Raw genomic sequence first — 18,116 nt, forward strand, 5'->3', positions numbered from 1 at the left:
TGGCTCCCCAGGACTGGAGAGATTCCGCTGCAATCCAAAACTACCTTTCAGTTCTTACATGGGGGTAGCTTCAAACCAAGGGGTCCCCAAATGAGCAACCATATATATGGTCTAACAAGTCTGAAAAGATGGAAAGCAGACACTCTAAACTACTCTAAACTCTAAACATTTGGTTGCTTTGTCATCAAATAATTTTCTTTCATGATTTAAGGTTTTAGGTGGTGGGAGGCAGGGAGCTTACTATACTGATCTCATTGGGTGATACTGCTCAGGATTTAGTCTCTAAACCCACTTCAAAATGTCTAATTGGGTAACACAGCTTGGGATATCTCACTGGGTGACGGACACATCTTGGTTTGTTTCATTCAGTGAAATGACTCAAGATGTCCACCTTGAGTATTGGGGGATACGTACTTGAGGTTATCCCATTGGGGTCACCTTGTGATTTCTCACCAAGTGACGTGGTTTGAGATGTTTCATTGGCTAGCATGCCTTAGATCATCCAGTGCTATAAAACTGCATGTCTGTTCTGTGCTCTGCCTTGACTGGGTGTCCCATTGGCTAACAAACCTTAGTCTGTCTCATTTCATGATATACTTCGGGTCTTCTCACTGGGTGAGGTATGTTGACAGGTCTCATTGGATGAGACATTGGATGGTCTTTGAGAAGTCTCTGTTGTCTGGGATTTACAATGATAGGATTGCTTATCTAGTGAACTATATGTGCTTTGATGAAGCATTAGAAGAAATAGTGTGTAATGGGGGAGGTGGCTCTGAAAAGTAAGTGTTTAAGTTAGCAAAAAGATAGAGTGAGGGAAAGAAAGAAAAGAAAAGCAGGATTGGAGTGAGATCAGAAGAGGAATAAAAGAAAGGGGAAAGGAGCCGGATAAACAAGGAGAAAAAGGTAACTCTTCTCAATTCAGTCTTGCTTAGCTCCATGAAAGGAAAAGAAACTGAGAGTTCTTGTTAATGGCATATGTGACTAAGAAGTCTTGTAACCATAGAGTTTCAGAGCTGGAAATATCCTTAGAGCAAGAAAAATCTCCTACCCACTACACAAATTCCCCACTACAAAATTCTTAATAGCTTCTGCTTTGACACCTGAAGGGGTGGGGAACTCATTACCACTGATGTGCAGCTCTAATTGTTAGACTGTTCTGTGTGGTAATGAGAAGCAGCATGGTGTGGTAGAAGGAGCCCTGGATTTATAGAACACCTGGGTTCAAATTCTAGGTCTGACATTTGCTAGTTGTATAAGTCTGGGCAAGTCACTTATCCTCTGTGAGCCTCAGTTTTCTTATGTGTTAAATGGGAATAATGATATTTGTAATGCTTACCTCACAGAGTTGTAAGGTCAGGGCTTTGCAAATGTCAAAATACTGTACATGGGTTACTAATATGGAATCTGCCTATCTATGTGATTGCCTTTCCTTGTGTGAGTTAAAATGCACTTTCCCTATCCTCCCCCCACCCTGCCACACACACACACACACACACACACACACACACAAAGGTTTCTTGCTTTCAACATTCACAGCCCAGTCTGCCTCTTTTGCCAATGTATTTTAAGTCTCAAAAAACTACAGTAATGAACTATGGTACACAGTTGGATGGACAGTCCATAGAGCTGCTCAATCAATGCATAGATCTTGGCTGGATATTCAAAATGGACAATGAATTGGACCTAGAATTGAATAGGAGGAAGAAAGTATACCAGATTGCATTTGAGAAATTGTGCATGACTTTTTTTTAAAATAGCTCAAGCTTCTTCTTGAATGAAAGGACCATCTTTTTAATACCAATATTCTTCTCCTGTGATGCAATATGACTGTGAATCATGTAATAACTGTCTCCAAAGCATTACAGTTGCAGATCACTACTCCAAAGACAATGCTTGTATTGTGTTTGTCCTTCATTTTCAAAGAGGACCATGATATCAGGGAAATGAGACGACTTGCGGTTGACTTTTATTTGAGTGAGGGAGGGCTGTGCAAGGTCACCAGCCTCACTTTCTCCTCTAGAGCCATCTGGGTCCCGTGGCCTGATATTGATCAGGACGACTGGAGATGGCCCAGGATGCAATGGGAGACCCTGGCCCTTTTAGGCTAAGGCTTTACATGTACTCACTTAGAATGAAGTAAGGCCCATTCAGTGAATAGGCCTCTTTAAGAAGTGAGTCAAGGGATGGCCCCTTTAATCAGAGAAAAAGAAGAAAAAATCAAGCTGGGAGAGGGAGAGCCTCAGGGTTGCTGTTTCAAAGAGAAACAGTTACCATTGACATTTCACTCTAAGGCAAGAGGTCCCAAAATACAGCTATTAAGTGGAACTTGGGCAGGGACCTATTGTGGTCCAATCTATGAGCTTCAGAGTGAACTGGATTTAAGGTTTTGAGAGAGAGAGAGAGAGAGAGAGAGAGAGAGAGAGAGAGAGAGAGAGAGAGAGAAAAGAAAAAGAAAGAGGCAATGGAGAGATGCATGGTAGGGGTAGCACATTACCAGCAAAAAACTGGGTGCCAGAAGATGTATTATCAAAAAGAAGCCCAACTGGAACAGGAGGAGGTCTGGTCATGTAACACAAGGAAGAGGTGACAGATGATTAGATCACAACTCTAGAGCTGGGAGGGACTTTGGAGGCCATCCACTTCAACCCCCTCATTTAAAGATGAGGAAGCTAAAGCCCAGTGAGGTTAAAGGATTTGCCAAAGGTCACCCAGGCAGTAAATGTCAACGAGGGGATTTGAACCTGGATCCTCTGACTTTTGAGCCAGTGCTCTTTCAGTTTGTGTCCGTGGTGTCCATGTAATCTCAAAAAATCTAAAACAATGCCACTAGCACATAGGTTGAATCCCCTGTCGTCGATTATGGGAGAACAAGGACAAGAAATGCCCAGTAATTTGCTAGACCAGCTCCCCTTCAAATTTTCTTGGGAATTCCACTTATCAAAATTACAAAGGAGCTAGGTGAGGCTAGGATTGGGGGGGGTGCCTTTTCAATCTCTATAATGCCCATTTGCCATTGAAATTAACTTGGGGAGCAAGACTGAAAGCATTAGATAGAGTTGGAGTAGCTGGTGACCTTTGCCCTACTTTCCCCAAGAACCAGAATTGTCTCACCTCCTACATGAGTATTATGACCCCATTTTATAGATTAAAAAAATAAAGCTGAAATTCCATAGAGTGATTTGCCCAAGATCATATAGCTAATCAGTATCAGAGCTAGAATCTGAAACCACATCTTCTGACTCTAGGACAAATATTCTTTCTATTCAACTTCTAACATTAAAATTCCCTAATCTACCCATCCTAACAAGATTGCTTCCAGGAGAGAAACCGTTCCTGTCAACTGCAACCTCTTTCTCATTCCATTAATATAAGTAACATTCAAATAGCCCTGATATTTTACGAGGTCCACAATCTCTTTGCAAGATGTGATTATAAAAAACCTTATCTTTGCATTTTATAATATACCAGTGGTAAGGGTCCTTTTCTGAAAAGTTTATTTGTGAGTAGGAGGACTTATAATATAATATTTTATCATTGGTCTAACATCGTAATTCTAAGAGCACAGATCTTAAATAACTTAAAATCTTCAATGACACCCTAGTGTGTGCTGAATAAAATGTAAATGTAAACTCCTGACTCTGTCATTCAAGGCCTTCCATAATGTAACTCAGTCTGTCTATCCAGCCTTATTTCATACTGTTCCCCTTCATATAGTCTGTGTTTTGTCAAGCCGGATGTTATTCTGTCTTTCATTCTTGTTCTACCTTTTCTTATCTCCATACCTTTGCCCCCCCCCCACACACACACACCAGCCTGATCTGAACTCCTAAGCATGTCCATCCACTGAATTACTTTGCTTCCTGGAAGATCCAGCCTAGCTGCCTCCCCCTTCAGGAAGCCCTCCCGAAAATTCCAACTGCACTCTCTCAGTAATTGGAATCTCTAATTTATGCCAGCACTTTGCCTAGACCTCTCCTTGGGGCTTATCTCACTTTTTCTTAAATGATGGTCATTTACATACATACATACATCTTCTTCCTCTTGAGATTTTTTTCTTATTAGAGTGTAAGTTTATTGAAACCTGTGCTATCTTTGGGTTCCCAGTACTTAGTCAGATGCATTATGCATTTAGGTGCTTAATAAATGTTGGTTGGCTTAAATTGAATTCAATTATAATTGCTCCTCAATCATTGTCTGGCACATTGGTAAAGACAGAGTCATCGAGACATTATTTCATTCCAAATCCTAGTTAATTTATTTTCCTGGCTTCTGAATGCAAACTGTGAAGCTTGCTGGAACATTTTTGTGCACAAAATTCATGTGGTAACAAAAAAACAAAGATTCATGTGGTGTTAGTGTGAGGATGTATGTGACAGTGAGGATGTATATGTATGAGAATGTTAAGTTGTAGGTGTGTGATAATGTCGGGGCATGTGTGTATATGTATGTGTGTGTCAGATTACGAGGATATGTGTGTGAAAATATGAGAATATATGTGTAGGTATGTGTTATGAGAATGTGAAGGTACATGTGAAAGGGTGAAAATCTGAGGAGAGGTGTGTGTGTGTGTGTGAGTGTGTGCATGCTCGAGTATGTGTATGAGGGAGAGTGAATGAGGGTATATGCGCATGTGAGAGTGTGAGGCTATATGTGTGTGCACATGAATGAACATGTGTAGTGTGTGTGTGAGATAGTTGTGGTAACAAGCTGAGGTTGCATATTGGCTTGCAGAATAGTTTTGTGGTAGCTCCCAGTTTTTAGTTACTCTGAACTCTTGTCAGAACTTTCTTTTTCACATGAAATTTTCCATGTGTGATCTCTGCCCCAAGCTGGATTGGTTGGAATCCAAGTGGCCTTTGGTCAGTTTGAATATAGGCTCAGGTTGCTTCTTGCTCTTTAATTGTTTGTGATAGAATCATGGAAGGAGAATCAGGAGGTATTAGAGCTGCAGCTGCCTGAAGACAAAGAACATTAAAGCTAAAAGGGCATTTGAAGATCATCAAGTCCAGTATCATTAGGCTACAGAAAAGGAAGCTGACACCTTGGAAATGGAACTGATGTCCCTGAAGTTGCACTGGGAATAAGGCAGTGAGTCCGTGGACCCAGCCCATAGTGGATTCTTAGGCTGGGTATATGAGGAGGGCAGACACATAAGAGAAACGGACACAGGCTGTCACAGGGGGCTCCAGATCAGTTCTTAATAGGCAATTCCTACATTCTCACCTCTAAAGCAAAAATGCTTTTGGAGAGGAGTTTTGCCTGAGGCAGCCCTGAAGAATGAGGCTTATGTCTGCATGTGTCTGAGCTAAGAGCAAGAGGCAAGGGAAAGCACACTGGATCTGGAGTTGGGCCCGAGTTCAAATCCCAGCTCTGCTATTTATTATTAGTATGACCTTGAGCAAGTTAGTTAACCTTTCTGGGCTTCAGTTGCCTCCTCTGTAAAATTAGAAGGGCAGCCATGATGACCTCGAGGGCCTCTTATAGCTCTAGATCTGTGATCTTACCTCCAAGATAACTCTTAGGTCTTTGGGGCAAGTGAGTTGTTCATGGGCCAGTTTGGTTCTCAGTGAAATACAACTGAGTCATATGTAGTTTGTGGGAGCTAGAAAGAGCCTTAAACATCATCAGGTCCAACTTCTTAATTTTATAAATGAGAAAACTGAATTCTTAAATGGGAAAATGGCTTCCTGAAGGTCAGACAGCTAATAAATGGCAAAGACCTTGGATTCGCCTCTCAGGGTCTGTTTCTTCATCTATAAAATGAGGTATTAAACTAGATCTCTGAGGTACTAAACCTCAGAGTTGGTTGGAAGAGCTCTCAGAGCCCATATGGCCCAACATGGACCTGAATATAAATCCCCTTTACAATATCCCTGACAACTTCCGGCCTCTGCCTGAAAACCGCTAGCACAGTCTTTTGAGGGGCCCATTGTACTTGTAGACATCACTTATCGTGAGGGTTTTTTTTCCTTATGCTGAGCCAAAATCTATAACCCTGTAATTTCCTCTCATTGCTCCTATTTCTGTCTTCTGGGGCCAAGCAGAACAAATCTAATCCCTTATAATTGCCTTTCAAATACTCAAATACAGAGAGTGATTATGAACCTCTTTCCCCTCCCCCAACCCCCACCCCTGTTTTCTCTTTAAAGAATGCTATAGGACTTAGAGCTGGAGGAGACTCTAGAGACCAACTAGTACATTTTACAGACAAACTGTGCTCCAGGAAGGTGAAGTCTTGTGCTCATGCGGGAGGCTGTGTGGCATGATGCTGAGTGGAAAGTCAAGGAGACTTGGATTCAAATCACAATTCTGACAGTTACTAGCTGTGTGATGGAGACAGAGACAGAGGGAGACAGTGAGAGAGAGACACACACACAGAAAGACAGAGACAGAGAAAAAAAGAGAGATGAAGAAGAAGAGAAGCCTAGGGAACACTCAGAATTAGAGATGATATAGTTGATGATCTCATCCTGAAAACTGAGAGGGGTCAGCCAGACAGGAGGAAAACCAGGAGAGATAGGATCATGAAAGGCCAGAGACAGTCTCCAGAAATCGGTGATGGTCAGAAGTGTCAAATGCAACAGAGAGGGCAAGAAGAAAGAGAACTGAGAAAAGACTATTGGATGACACAAGACACAAATGGCTAGCCATTTAACAGCTCTGAGCCTTATTTTCCTCATTTGCAAAATGGGCATAATACCTATTATATCCTCTTATAGGGGTCCTCTTATGAGGACCAACAAAATAATGCATGTAAAGGGCTTTGTCAACTTTGATGCATTATATAAGCATCAACTGTCATCATCATCATCATCATCGTCATCATCATCATCACCCTTTGTAACTTTAAGCACAGCTGATCATCCACCAGTCCATGGCTGCACTGACTCAATGAACTGTCCTTCTAGCTGTACGGTGTAATACTTCTTGTTGCTGCTGGTCCTTCATTCTCAAAAAGGAATGACATCATGAGGGTGATGTGTTGAATTGTGCATGAATTGGATTTGAGTGAGGCAGAGCTACACAAAATTGTCAGCCTCACTTTCTCCTCCAGAGTCATTAGAGTCCAGTGGCAGAACAAACGTCAAGACAATTGGAGATGGTCCGGGATGCAATGGGTGACCTTGGCCTTTTTAAACTAAGGTCTTTCCCAGGTCTCAGTTTATCTGAGGCAACACTCACTCAGTGATTAAGGGTTAGTAAGAGTTGAGACAAAAGATGGCCTATTTTGCCATCACAGGAGAATTAGTCTGGGAGGGGAAGACCCTCGAGGCTTCTAGCCAGAACAGAAAACAGTTGCTTTATGGGTAATATGTGAGTAGCTAGATTGGTTTCTAATGAATGATTATAGATTACATTAAGGTAACTCTATAATGTTCTGGGATTCTATGCAGTGGGTATGAGGCCAAGTGTGTACCTGGCAGTTATTTCCTCTTAGAGAGAATTTCACATACAGGGAACCCCAGACAGCTCTGGTTGATTACAGCAGCCATAACTGCCACTGAGAAGCTAGTTCAACAAAAAAAAAAGGCATTTACTATTCCTGGAAAGGGCACCCCACTGTGCAAATGTTCCCCACTTACATTCTTGGATAAGATATTCCATTCATGTGACAATGTTAAGGTTCCATGGACAGTAGTTTTTCATTAGCTCTAATATCCTTTCAAAGAAAAGAAGGAAAATGTCTATAAATACTTTTTACCATGAGCTAATCCTTGGACATATTGCAAACCATGAGTCACTACTATTTAAATGTTGAAGGATGTTTAAAAATCCCAAGCGTTGATTCTGAACAATAATGTTTGCCTGTATTTTCATGAGGGATTTTTGTTTTGTTTAATGTGGGAAACCCACCCACCGAGGACACATTCATTTTCTTCCCCGCAGCTTACTGGGTCTGTGTTTTGGGGAGTTTGATTGCAAGGAAAGGGGGAAAAAAATCAAAGGTCTGAGTGGAAAGAACAGGGTGGGGCTTTCTGGTGAACAGAACAGAGGCAGATTCTTGTGGCTCACCCCAAAGAAACCCCCCAGCCTCGTATTTTGCCCCAAGTACTAGTGATTCCTGCAAAGGGGCATTTATGTAGATGACAGAGTAGCCTCTGTCTATGGCTCCCTCCCCAGCTCAGGGACAGTTTTTTGTGGGGGTGGTGAGGGCAGGGGTCAGCACAATGGAATATTAGAAGATCTCTAGGCAGTAAAAGGTAAAGTGAAAGAGCAACTGAGCTGAGTCAGGACACTCAGGTTCCAAGCTTATCTCTGATGCTTTAGAGAGAGGTGACCATAATAAGCGAGTCACAACCTCTCCAGGCTGTAGTTTTCCTCTCCGTCAAATGGGAATAATGTCATGTTTACCTCCCTCACCTATGGTGAGAAAGCATTGAGAATGCCCTAAAGTGCTATAGAAATGGGAGTTGCCCTGGCTCAGAGCGTCCATCATGTGGAACCTGTTAAGTTAAAGCAAACCAAATACCAATAGAATGTCACAGTTGGAAGGGACAGGATCACGGAATTTCGGAGTTAGAAAAAAGGGACCTCAATGGCCACATAGTCTGACCTGTAGCTGAAAAAGAATACACTTTGTAAAACACTTAACAAGTGGAGATAAAGTCTTTTTTTAAGACTACCAGCGACAGGGAACTCACTACCTTCCAAGAAAGCTCATAGCATTTTTGGATAGCTCTGATTTTTAAGTCCCTGTTTGCATCTCTCTTCTGGAAGTTTTAGCCTCCTGGTGCCAGATAGATTAAATCTCACTCAAAGAAAGAACCTGAAAAGACCTTAGCCTGAAAGAGTCAGGGTCTCACAATGCATCCTGGGCCATCTCCAGTAGCCCTAGTGAATATCAGGGAATATGTATTTATTAAGCACCTACTGTGTGTCAGGCACTGTGCTAAGCACTTTACAAATAATAACTCATTTGACTCTCACAATAGCTCTGGGAGGAGGTTGGTACTATTATGATCTCCATTTTAGAGTTTAGGAAACAGTCCGAGATGAAGTGACTTGCCCAGGGTCACATAACTAGCAAGTGTTTAAAGCTGAACTTGAACTCGGGTCTTCTTGACTCCAGGCTCAGCACTCTCTCCACTGTGTCATCTCAATGTTTCTAAGTGGCAACTTAGTCATGTAGTTTTCAGCAAGTCACTTAATCTCTCTGAGCAATGGCAAACTGGGCATTAATATACAATAACATATCACCTCATTTAGGGTTGTTTTGAGGAAGGTGCTTTGAAAACTGTAGCACACTATCCAACATTATTCTAGCTCTGCCTTTGCCTTGCAACTCCAAATCCGTGACCTCCAAGCCCTCAACCCCCATCACCCCTGCAATGACTACACTCTTCCCCCCTCCCCATCTTGTCCACTTGGGCTACTAGTTCAACTCTATACTTCTCTTGAGTATAGAGTTCTCTCCCTTCTCTCGAGTCGCTTGTGCCCATACCATATGGCTAATCTTGCTCTGCCAAGCCTTAGCCATGGATCCTTCCCACCATCTGCTCCTTTTACTCCTACACACGTGAAGCTAAACAAAGCAGGAGAAAATCATGCAACTCTACTGATTGGGTCCACTACAGTGTCCTCTAACACTACCACCTCGCTGGTGCAGACCTTCATCTCCTCATAGTGGGACTGCAGCAGCCTGTTGGTTTGGTTTCCCCACCACAAATCTCTCCCCACTACAGTCTGCCCACCATGGAGCTGTCAAAATGATTTTCCTAAAGTACATGTCTAACTATGTCATGTTCTCTCTCTCTCTCTCTCCCCAAATTCCAGAGGCTCTCTATCACCTTTAGGATCAAATATAAAATACTCTGTTTGGCACCCAAAACCTTTTATAACCTACCCTCCCTCCCTTTCCAATTTTCTTATACCTTTATTCCTTTCCATGTACTCTGCAATCCAGTGATACTGGTCTCCTTGCTGTTCCATCTTTCACCTCCAGGCATTTTCACTAGCTGTCCCCCATGCCTAGACTTCCTTCAAGTACTAGCCAAAATCTCACCTTCTGCAAACAGCCTTTCCCAATCCCTCTTTTTTAATATTTATTTTATTCTGAACTTGAAATAAAATAAGCATTTCCATAACATAGTAGAATAGAAAAAATTTTATTGCACATGAAACTGCAAATCTATTATGTATAACTTGCTATTCTTTTTAAATATATAATAAAGTTATCATGTAACTTTCTTTTCTTCCCTTTTTTTCTTTCCTTCCCTCCCCCACCCTGAGATCGCTACCATTAGACACAAATATGTGTGTATATCTGTATACATACACACTTATGTAAAACCATAGTATAGATACTTCTTTTTGTCAGTTCTTTCTCTAGATGTAGATAGCATCTTCCTTCATCGGCCCTTTATAGTTTATTTGGATATTTATGATAGTCAAAATGACTTAGTCGCTCAAAGTTGTTCTTAAAACAGTATTGCTGTTACTGGTTCTGCTCATTTTGCTCTTTATTATTTCATACAAATCTTTCATGTTTTTCTAAAATCTTCGAGCTCATCATTTTTAATAGTATAGTAATATTCCATCATGATCATATGTCACAACTTGTTCAGCCATTCCCCAGTTAGTCCTTCTTAATTCTAATGCTTTCCCTTCTGCTGCTCAGTTACTTTCTTGCTTTCCTCCCCATTAGATTATTAGCCCCTTGAGGGCAAGGAACTGCATTTTATCTTTCTTTGTATCTTTGTGTCCCCAGTGCTTAGCACAGTGTCTGGCACACAGTAGGTACTTAAGACATTTTTGGTGACTGACTGCCTATCATTAATAGTATTGTTAGTGTTATTTAGAGAAGGGAAAGATGTGGGCTGGAGAAATGACTTGAGATGGTCTTTGAAGGGTTTGGCCAGATGAAAAAGAGGAGGGGAAGTCATTTCAAGAACATTCATTCGTTCATTTGAGAAACACCTAGTAAGAGATGAAGCTATGACATGCAAGTAAATTGGATTTAAGTGAGGGAGGGCTATGCAAAGACACCAGCTTCACTTTCTCCTCTGGAGCCATCTGGGTCCAGTACCCAGACATAGCTCAGGATGACTGGAGATGGCCCTGGATACGTTGGAAGACCTTGGCCTTTTGAAGCTAAAGTCTTTAAGAAATGGGTTGAAGTAAAAGGAGGACCCAAGAGACCACCATGGTTTTTAGGGACAATAAGGAGGACACTTAATAAAGAGGCAGGCAAGGATTACCTCAAGGAGCAGTAGGAGATGAGTCTGTAGTGGGGGGCCAGATTATAGAGGGCCATGGAATCCAGGCATAGGAATCTGGATTTGAATCTGTAGGTCAGGACCACCCCTGGGATAGCATGAGACCATAAGAATAGTAAAAAGATGCCTGGGTGTGAAGCCAGGTGACCTTGCTTCAGCTCTCAGCTCCCAATTCTTACTAGCTAGATGACCCTAGTCAAGGCACTTCCCCTCCACCCTATGCCTCAGTTTCCTTATTTATAAAATGGGGGTAATGATACTTTGCTAGCTAACCCCACAAGGTTGTGGTGAAGACAGTGTTTCACAAACCTCAAGAGGCAATAGAAATGGAACTTGTGAATTCCTTTCAGCCCTGTGCCTCGTTTTGCTAATGTAGTTGAAGATCAGGTATCACTTCTGGCATTATCGTTGCAGCTGAATAGGAAAGGATAGGAAGTGTAAGAAGGCTGAAGGGGACACTGGCAAGCCCCAGAGCCTGGAAAAAGTCCCAGCAGCTTCAATTAGAGGAGCCATATCCCCTCTGCACAGGACAACATGTGTGCTTATGGAGTCTGTATGCATCCTAGCCCTGTCATAGCAGAAGTCACAGGAGAAGGGGCTCCCAGGATAGGGGAACACCTAAGGAGGGAAATTGTGAGGTAGCCCTCTCTTGTAACCTCATCTCTTCCAAAAAGAGGGGCAATAAGGGATAAGTGCTGCTGGCTTACTTTCTAATTTTCTCATGGAGTTACCTACTTTACCTGGCTTAGAGAAAGATAAAATGAGGGAAGGTAGAGGACATGATCCCTAAGGTCCCTTTCAGCTCTAATGTTTAGAATCCTAAGATAAGATTTTCCCCAAATCCTCTTTACTCATGATTTCCATCTTCAGTTCAATGCACACTTATTAAGCCCCTACTGTATACCCTGCGTTTGGTGTTAGGTGACACAGAGGTGAAAAACAGTATAGCCCCTGACCTTGAGGAGCTTCACTTTAATAAGCAGATATGACATTTATACAGATGTGTTATAATTGAAGACAGGGAGTGAAAGGAGGGATCCACAATACCCATGGGAAATGTGCCAAGGGAGGGAACGTCTTTGGTGGAGGAGGTAGCATCTCAACAGGCAAAGATGAAGGAGAAGGAGCCTTCCGGGAAAAGGAATAGTTGGTCAAAAGTCATGAGGTTGGGTAATAGCAAGAAAAATTTAGGGAATAGGTAGAACTGTTTGACTGGAACATGGAGTGAGAGAAAGGGAGTGAAATAAAAATAAGGCTGGAAGAGAAAGTTAGAATCAGATGGAGGAAGGCAGGCAGCTTTTTCCTGAAATGCAGCTGACTTATAGTTTGCTCACTACAGGGTGGGAGCTCTCCTGACTCCTGCTTCTCCCTTTCCCCTCTAATTTGTGTATAAAGTTGCTTGAACTAAACCTGGCCACGCTGTCACCTGGGGCCTGAGAGCTGAAAGCCCAGAGGTGAGGTGCTTGCAGGGTCTTGGCATCCTTTGTGGCTGTTAAAGCTTGGCTGGAGGGAAGGGTGTGGTTTGGTGTCCCAGGCCAAGGGAAAGTTTCTTCTTCCACCCTAAGGAGCCCTGGATAACTGCCTCTGCTCCTCTGGCTCTGTGTGTTAAGGGGAAATGATTGCGGTGTCTGCTTGAGAAATCCTACAGAGTTGTTGTCGACAGCCTCATGCCCACACAGTTGACAATTATCTATCTAAGAAAGACCTATTGACTCCTTGGAACGTAAGCAGAGATTGAATGATTGGGCCATTGGAAAGAACCTCCCTGCTTCCCCTTTCCCCACCCTTCCCCACCCCAAAATGACTCCTTGTACTAACTGCTGCACAGATGGCTCCTATAAGTTGAGACAGTACTTCCAGAATAACCTTGGACTTCTCTGATGCATTGGCTTCAATTTGCCCATAGGAGCATACCCAGGCAGACTACAGATTCTGGATTCTTGTGTAAAACTCTCACAACAAAAATTCATCACTTCCCACAGGCTGGCTCTGTCTTCTGAATGGCTTTGCCATTTCTATAACCAACATAGAAGTCCTCCCTTTCCCAGGCACAAAACCTTGAAATAACAGAGTAGTAGTATTTCAAATCAGGAAACTGGAACCCACAGAAATGACCTAGTATGTACAGTGGAGACTTGGATTGAAGTTGTTGTTGTGTGTGTTTGTCCTTCGTTCTCAAAGAGGACCATGACATCGAGAAAATGATGACATAACTTGCAGTTGACTTTGATTTGAGTAAGAGAGGGCTGTGCAAGGCCACCAGCCTCATTTCCTCTCCAGAGCCATCTGAGTCCAGTGGCCTGATACTCACCAGGATGACTAGAGATGGCCCAGGATGCATTGTGGGACCCTGGCCCTTCCAGGCTAAGGTCTTTTCAGTTTCTCACTTTGAGTGAGGTAACACCCATTCACTGAATAGGCCTCTTTAAGAAGTTAATCAAGGGATGGCCGCTTTAATCAAGAACTCAAAAAAAAAATATGAAATCAAACTGGGAGAGGAAGACCCTCAGGGTTCCTGGCCAAAAGAGAAGGAGTTACCTCACTCAAAGTAAGACCCTTTTTCCTTTTTTTAAAATTGAGCTCTGCACCCAGGGTGGAAGCGGCACTTTCTCAGGCTTCTTGTTCCAATGGCTGCAGGCCCTAGCAGCTTACCTGGTGCTAAAGGTGGGATCCTAGTGGTAGTATCTGATGTGTGCTGAGGCCCAGTGAGATATTTCTTCATTTCCTGGGATTACACAGAAGCACATGGAAGTCCTTCGTTCTCGAAGAGGATCATGACATCAGGGAGATGATGACATGACTTACAGTTGAATTGGATTTGAATGAGGGAGGGCCGTGCAGTCACCAGCCTCACTTTCTCCTCCAGAGTCATCTGGGTGCAGTGGTGAGATATAGATCAGGATGACTGGAGATGACCCAGGATACAGTGGGAGACCCTGGCCCTTTTAGGCTAAGGTCTTTTCAAGTTCTCACTTTGAGTGAGGTAACGCCCATTCAATGAACAGGCCTCTTTAAGAAGTGAGTCAAGGAATGGTTCCTTTAATAAAAAAAAATCAAACTGGGAGGGGAAGACCCTCAAGGTTGCTGGCAAAAAGAGAAATAGTTACCCTTTATATTCACTCTGAGCCAGGAGGGCCCAAAAATAACCATTAAGTGGTGCTTGGGAAGGGACCTATTGTTGTTCAGTCAATGAGAGCCAGAGTGAATTGGGTTTAAGGCCTGGTCTTCGAGAAAGAAATCTGGGCAGTAAACCCCAAGTTAACTAGGTAGGTTTTGGCCATCAAAATTTGCCTTCCTTTGGGCAGAACTCCCTCAGGTAAGGGCATGATATGAGGGGAGAGGAGAGGGAGAGGGAAAGAGAGGAGAAGAGAGGGGAAGAGAGGAGACGACGAGACTGAAAAGACCTCTGTTTGGCCAGAGCTTTGCTAAGACACATGGAGGTCTGGCCACTGGAGGATGCCTGTTTGCCCAGGATGGTGGTTCTTAGCTGGAGTCTGCCAGTTCCTGGCTATGCTAAGCCACATTGGGGGTGGGGGGAGAGGGGGGAAGGACAAGGGGGGTATCCTGGTATTGCTGTTTGCCTGCTCCTGGGACTCAAGACCTCCCACTGGTTTGCTGAGGTGGAGCTTGATGTTGGTTTTCTGGGATGCTTCCTGACCTGGAATGCACTCTTCCCTTACCCAAGTAAAATGGATCTTTCTTGCCAATCTTCCAAGTTTCTTGGGCTAAAAAATTGTTTCACCCTATCTTTTTGCTGGTTCTGCTATTCCAGGATTTGTTTTGTGGCGCTATTTTATGGTTGTTTGGAGGTGAATATGGAAGAGTTACAGCAATTTATTGCTTACTCTGCCATTTTTGGCTCCCAGAAGTACCTTATCACTAATGTGCTATTGATGGAAATGTGAACTGATCCAACCACTCTGGAAAACAATTTCAAATTATGCTAAAAAAAAAATCAATAAACTGTTCCTACCTTTTAATCCAGTGATATCACAATTAGGCAATTAGCCCAATGAATAATAATAATAATAATAGTTAGCATTTATATAACACCTACTATGTGCTAAGCACTCTTCTGAGTGCTTTATAAATGTTATCTCATGTGATTCTCATAGCAACCTTGGGAGGTAGGTGCTATTATTATCCCAATTTTACAAGTGAGGAAAGTGAGGCAAACAGAATTTAAGTGACTTACCCAGGGTCACACAGCTAATAAGTGTCTGAAGTGAGTTTTGAACCCCTGTCTTCCTGGCTCCAAGGCCCAGTTCTCTATCCATTGTGCCACACAGTTGCAAGGCTCCTTGGATTCATAAATATTTATAGTAGCACTTTCTGTTGCAGCAAATAACGGGAAGGGAAGTGGGTGTTCCCCATTTATTGGAGAATGACTGAATAAATTGTAGTATGTGGATTAAATGCAATATTTTGCCATGAGAAACAACGGTTATAATTAAGTTGTTATAATTAAGTTTTTAAAATTTTGGAAGATTTGTTTGAATTTATCCAGAGGATAAAATAGGTAGACCCAGAAGAACAATTTACATGATAACCAGGTCAATGTAAGGGAAAACAACACTGAATGACTTTAAAACTCTTATCAATGCAGTGACCAATCTTGACTTCCTAGGACTAAGGATGAAGCAGGCCTCCTTCCTCTCAGTAGAGAGGTGGTACACTATAGATGTGGTGGGAGGCACCCATTTTTAGGCATAGCCAGTATGTTGTTTGGTTTGATTCATATTACTTACTTTTTATAAAGTAGGGGTGGAGGTCGTGTGCAGCAGAGAAGTCATTGGGAAGTCACAGTGATGTTAAAAAAAAGAACACCAATGAAACACTTAAAAAAATTTTCACTTGACCTTACTATCCCCTTAAGCTATCATCCTATCTCTCTCCCCCCACCTTCCATAGAGAAGCTTCTAAAAACTAAAACTTGTCTAAGGTCTCTCCCCCTACTTTCCTCTCTCATAGAGTCTAGCTTCTAACCTCATCACTCATTGGAAACTGTTGTGGCCCAAATTACCACTGATCCCGTAATTATCAAAGGTAGCAGCCTTTTCTCAGTGCTTATCCTTCTCGACCTCTTTATAGTATTTGACCCTATTGATCATCCTTTTCTCCTGGTGACTCTCTCTTCCCTGGGTTTTCATGATATTGTTCTCTCTTGGTTCTCCTCTCTGTCTATCCATTTCTTCTTAGTCTTTTTGCTGGATCATCGTCCATATCTTGCCCCTTATGTATAGATGTATCCCAGAGCTTTTTCCTGGATCCTTTTCTCTCTCTAGATTTTATCAGTGATCATTTCGATATAAATGACACCCAGATCTACATAGACAGTCCTATTCTGTCTCTTGATCCCCAGCTACATATCACCAGTGTCTAATAGACATGTTCAACTGATCATACCAAAGCACCTCAAACTCAAAATGTCTGGTTTCCTTTTCTTTTTTTTTTTGGAGGGGAGAAGGCAAGGCAATTGGGGTTAAGCGACTTGCCCAAGGTCACACAGCTAGTAAGTGTAACGTGTGTAAGACCGGATTTGAACTCAGGTCCTCCTGAGTCCAGAGCCAGTGCTTCCCTCCCCCCACTTTTTTTTTCTTTTCCTTTCTTTTTTTCAAAATGTCTAAAACATTTCTTTCTTTTTTTTCGAAATGTAGAAAACAGAATTCATTAAACTGCCCTCAGAACCTTTTCCCTTTCCTTAAATTCTCTGTTTTTAAGGGCACTCATTCTCACCACCTACTTTCCTAATCAGGAAGTCATCATTGGCTCTTTTGTTTCCCTCACTATCCATGTCCAGTGAATTGTCAAATCTTGTGTCCAGCTCTCACATGCAGCCTTTTCTCTCCAGTCGCATGAACGCTACATTCACTCAGAACCTCATCACTTCTCCTCTGTACAATTAAGAGGCAATAGCTTCTTCATGGAGGTCCCTGCCTCAAGTCTCTCTCTTCTCCATTTTATCCTCCATACTACTGCTAAATCTCTGCTCAAGAAGGTCCAGTGGCCCCCTGCTGCTTCCAGAATAAAATACAAACTCTTCTGTTTGTTATGTAATGTCTTTCACAATCTTTCAGGGTAATTACACTAGCCATTCTTTTAATAATTCATTGTAGAATTTTTCTGGAAATCAGTATCAAGTTCATTAGCCTATAGTTTAAATATATTCTCTTCCCTTTTGGGGAAAATGTGGACATTGGTCCTAATCATTTCCTATAGCACCTTTCCCCTTCTGAGATCATTGACAGTGGTTCACCAATCACATTTGAGTGAGTTGAAAGAAAACAAAAGCCCTTTCGCTGCATTTGAAAGATGGCAAACAGGGACTTAAGGCCTCAGAGCACATTGGCAGTAGGATCAGCTCCCCATGTCTTTTCTTGCTTTTTGTTTGAGTTTTGCATGATTTGCTCTGGGTTCGTCCAATGGGATTTGACCTACCAGGAACTGGTCCTCTCTTTCTATCTTTTAAGAGAGCAGAGATTTCCTAGGAATTTTCACTGGGCTGTGAGTTACAAGAGTGACCAAGATTGATTTAGATCATCACTAAAGGAGTTGTCTATAGTGATACATGCCTCCAGGCTTTGATGACTAACACATCCCTAACAGTGTCTCCTGATCCCCTTCCCTTTCTCTCATTTAAGGAATGGCCATGGAGAGAGGAAACAATATCTGATATTCTTTTTCCAAGGAATTCATGCCAGTAGTAAACAGGACAGGGCCAAAGACAGAGCCCTGTGGCACTTCACTAAGCCATCTCCACAGATGATGTAAATTAATTAAACAATGTTCTTTAGATCAGCTTGTTCAACCAAGTGTAAGTCCACCTAACTTTATACTATAATCTCTCCCATTTCCCCATCTTATATATAAGGACCCAATGAAAGACTTGGTTAAATAACT

At 42.3% G+C, this 18,116-nt stretch overlaps 1 protein-coding gene across 1 annotated transcript in view; it reads left to right on the top strand.

The window, feature by feature from the left end:
* RALGPS1 (Ral GEF with PH domain and SH3 binding motif 1) overlaps window positions 1-18,116 on the top strand; it is a 573,263-nt gene that overhangs the window by 434,221 nt on the left and 120,926 nt on the right. The window lies entirely within an intron of this gene.

This window comes from Trichosurus vulpecula, chromosome 3, assembly GCF_011100635.1.
Source record: "Trichosurus vulpecula isolate mTriVul1 chromosome 3, mTriVul1.pri, whole genome shotgun sequence".
NCBI classification, from domain to species: Eukaryota; Metazoa; Chordata; class Mammalia; order Diprotodontia; family Phalangeridae; genus Trichosurus; species Trichosurus vulpecula.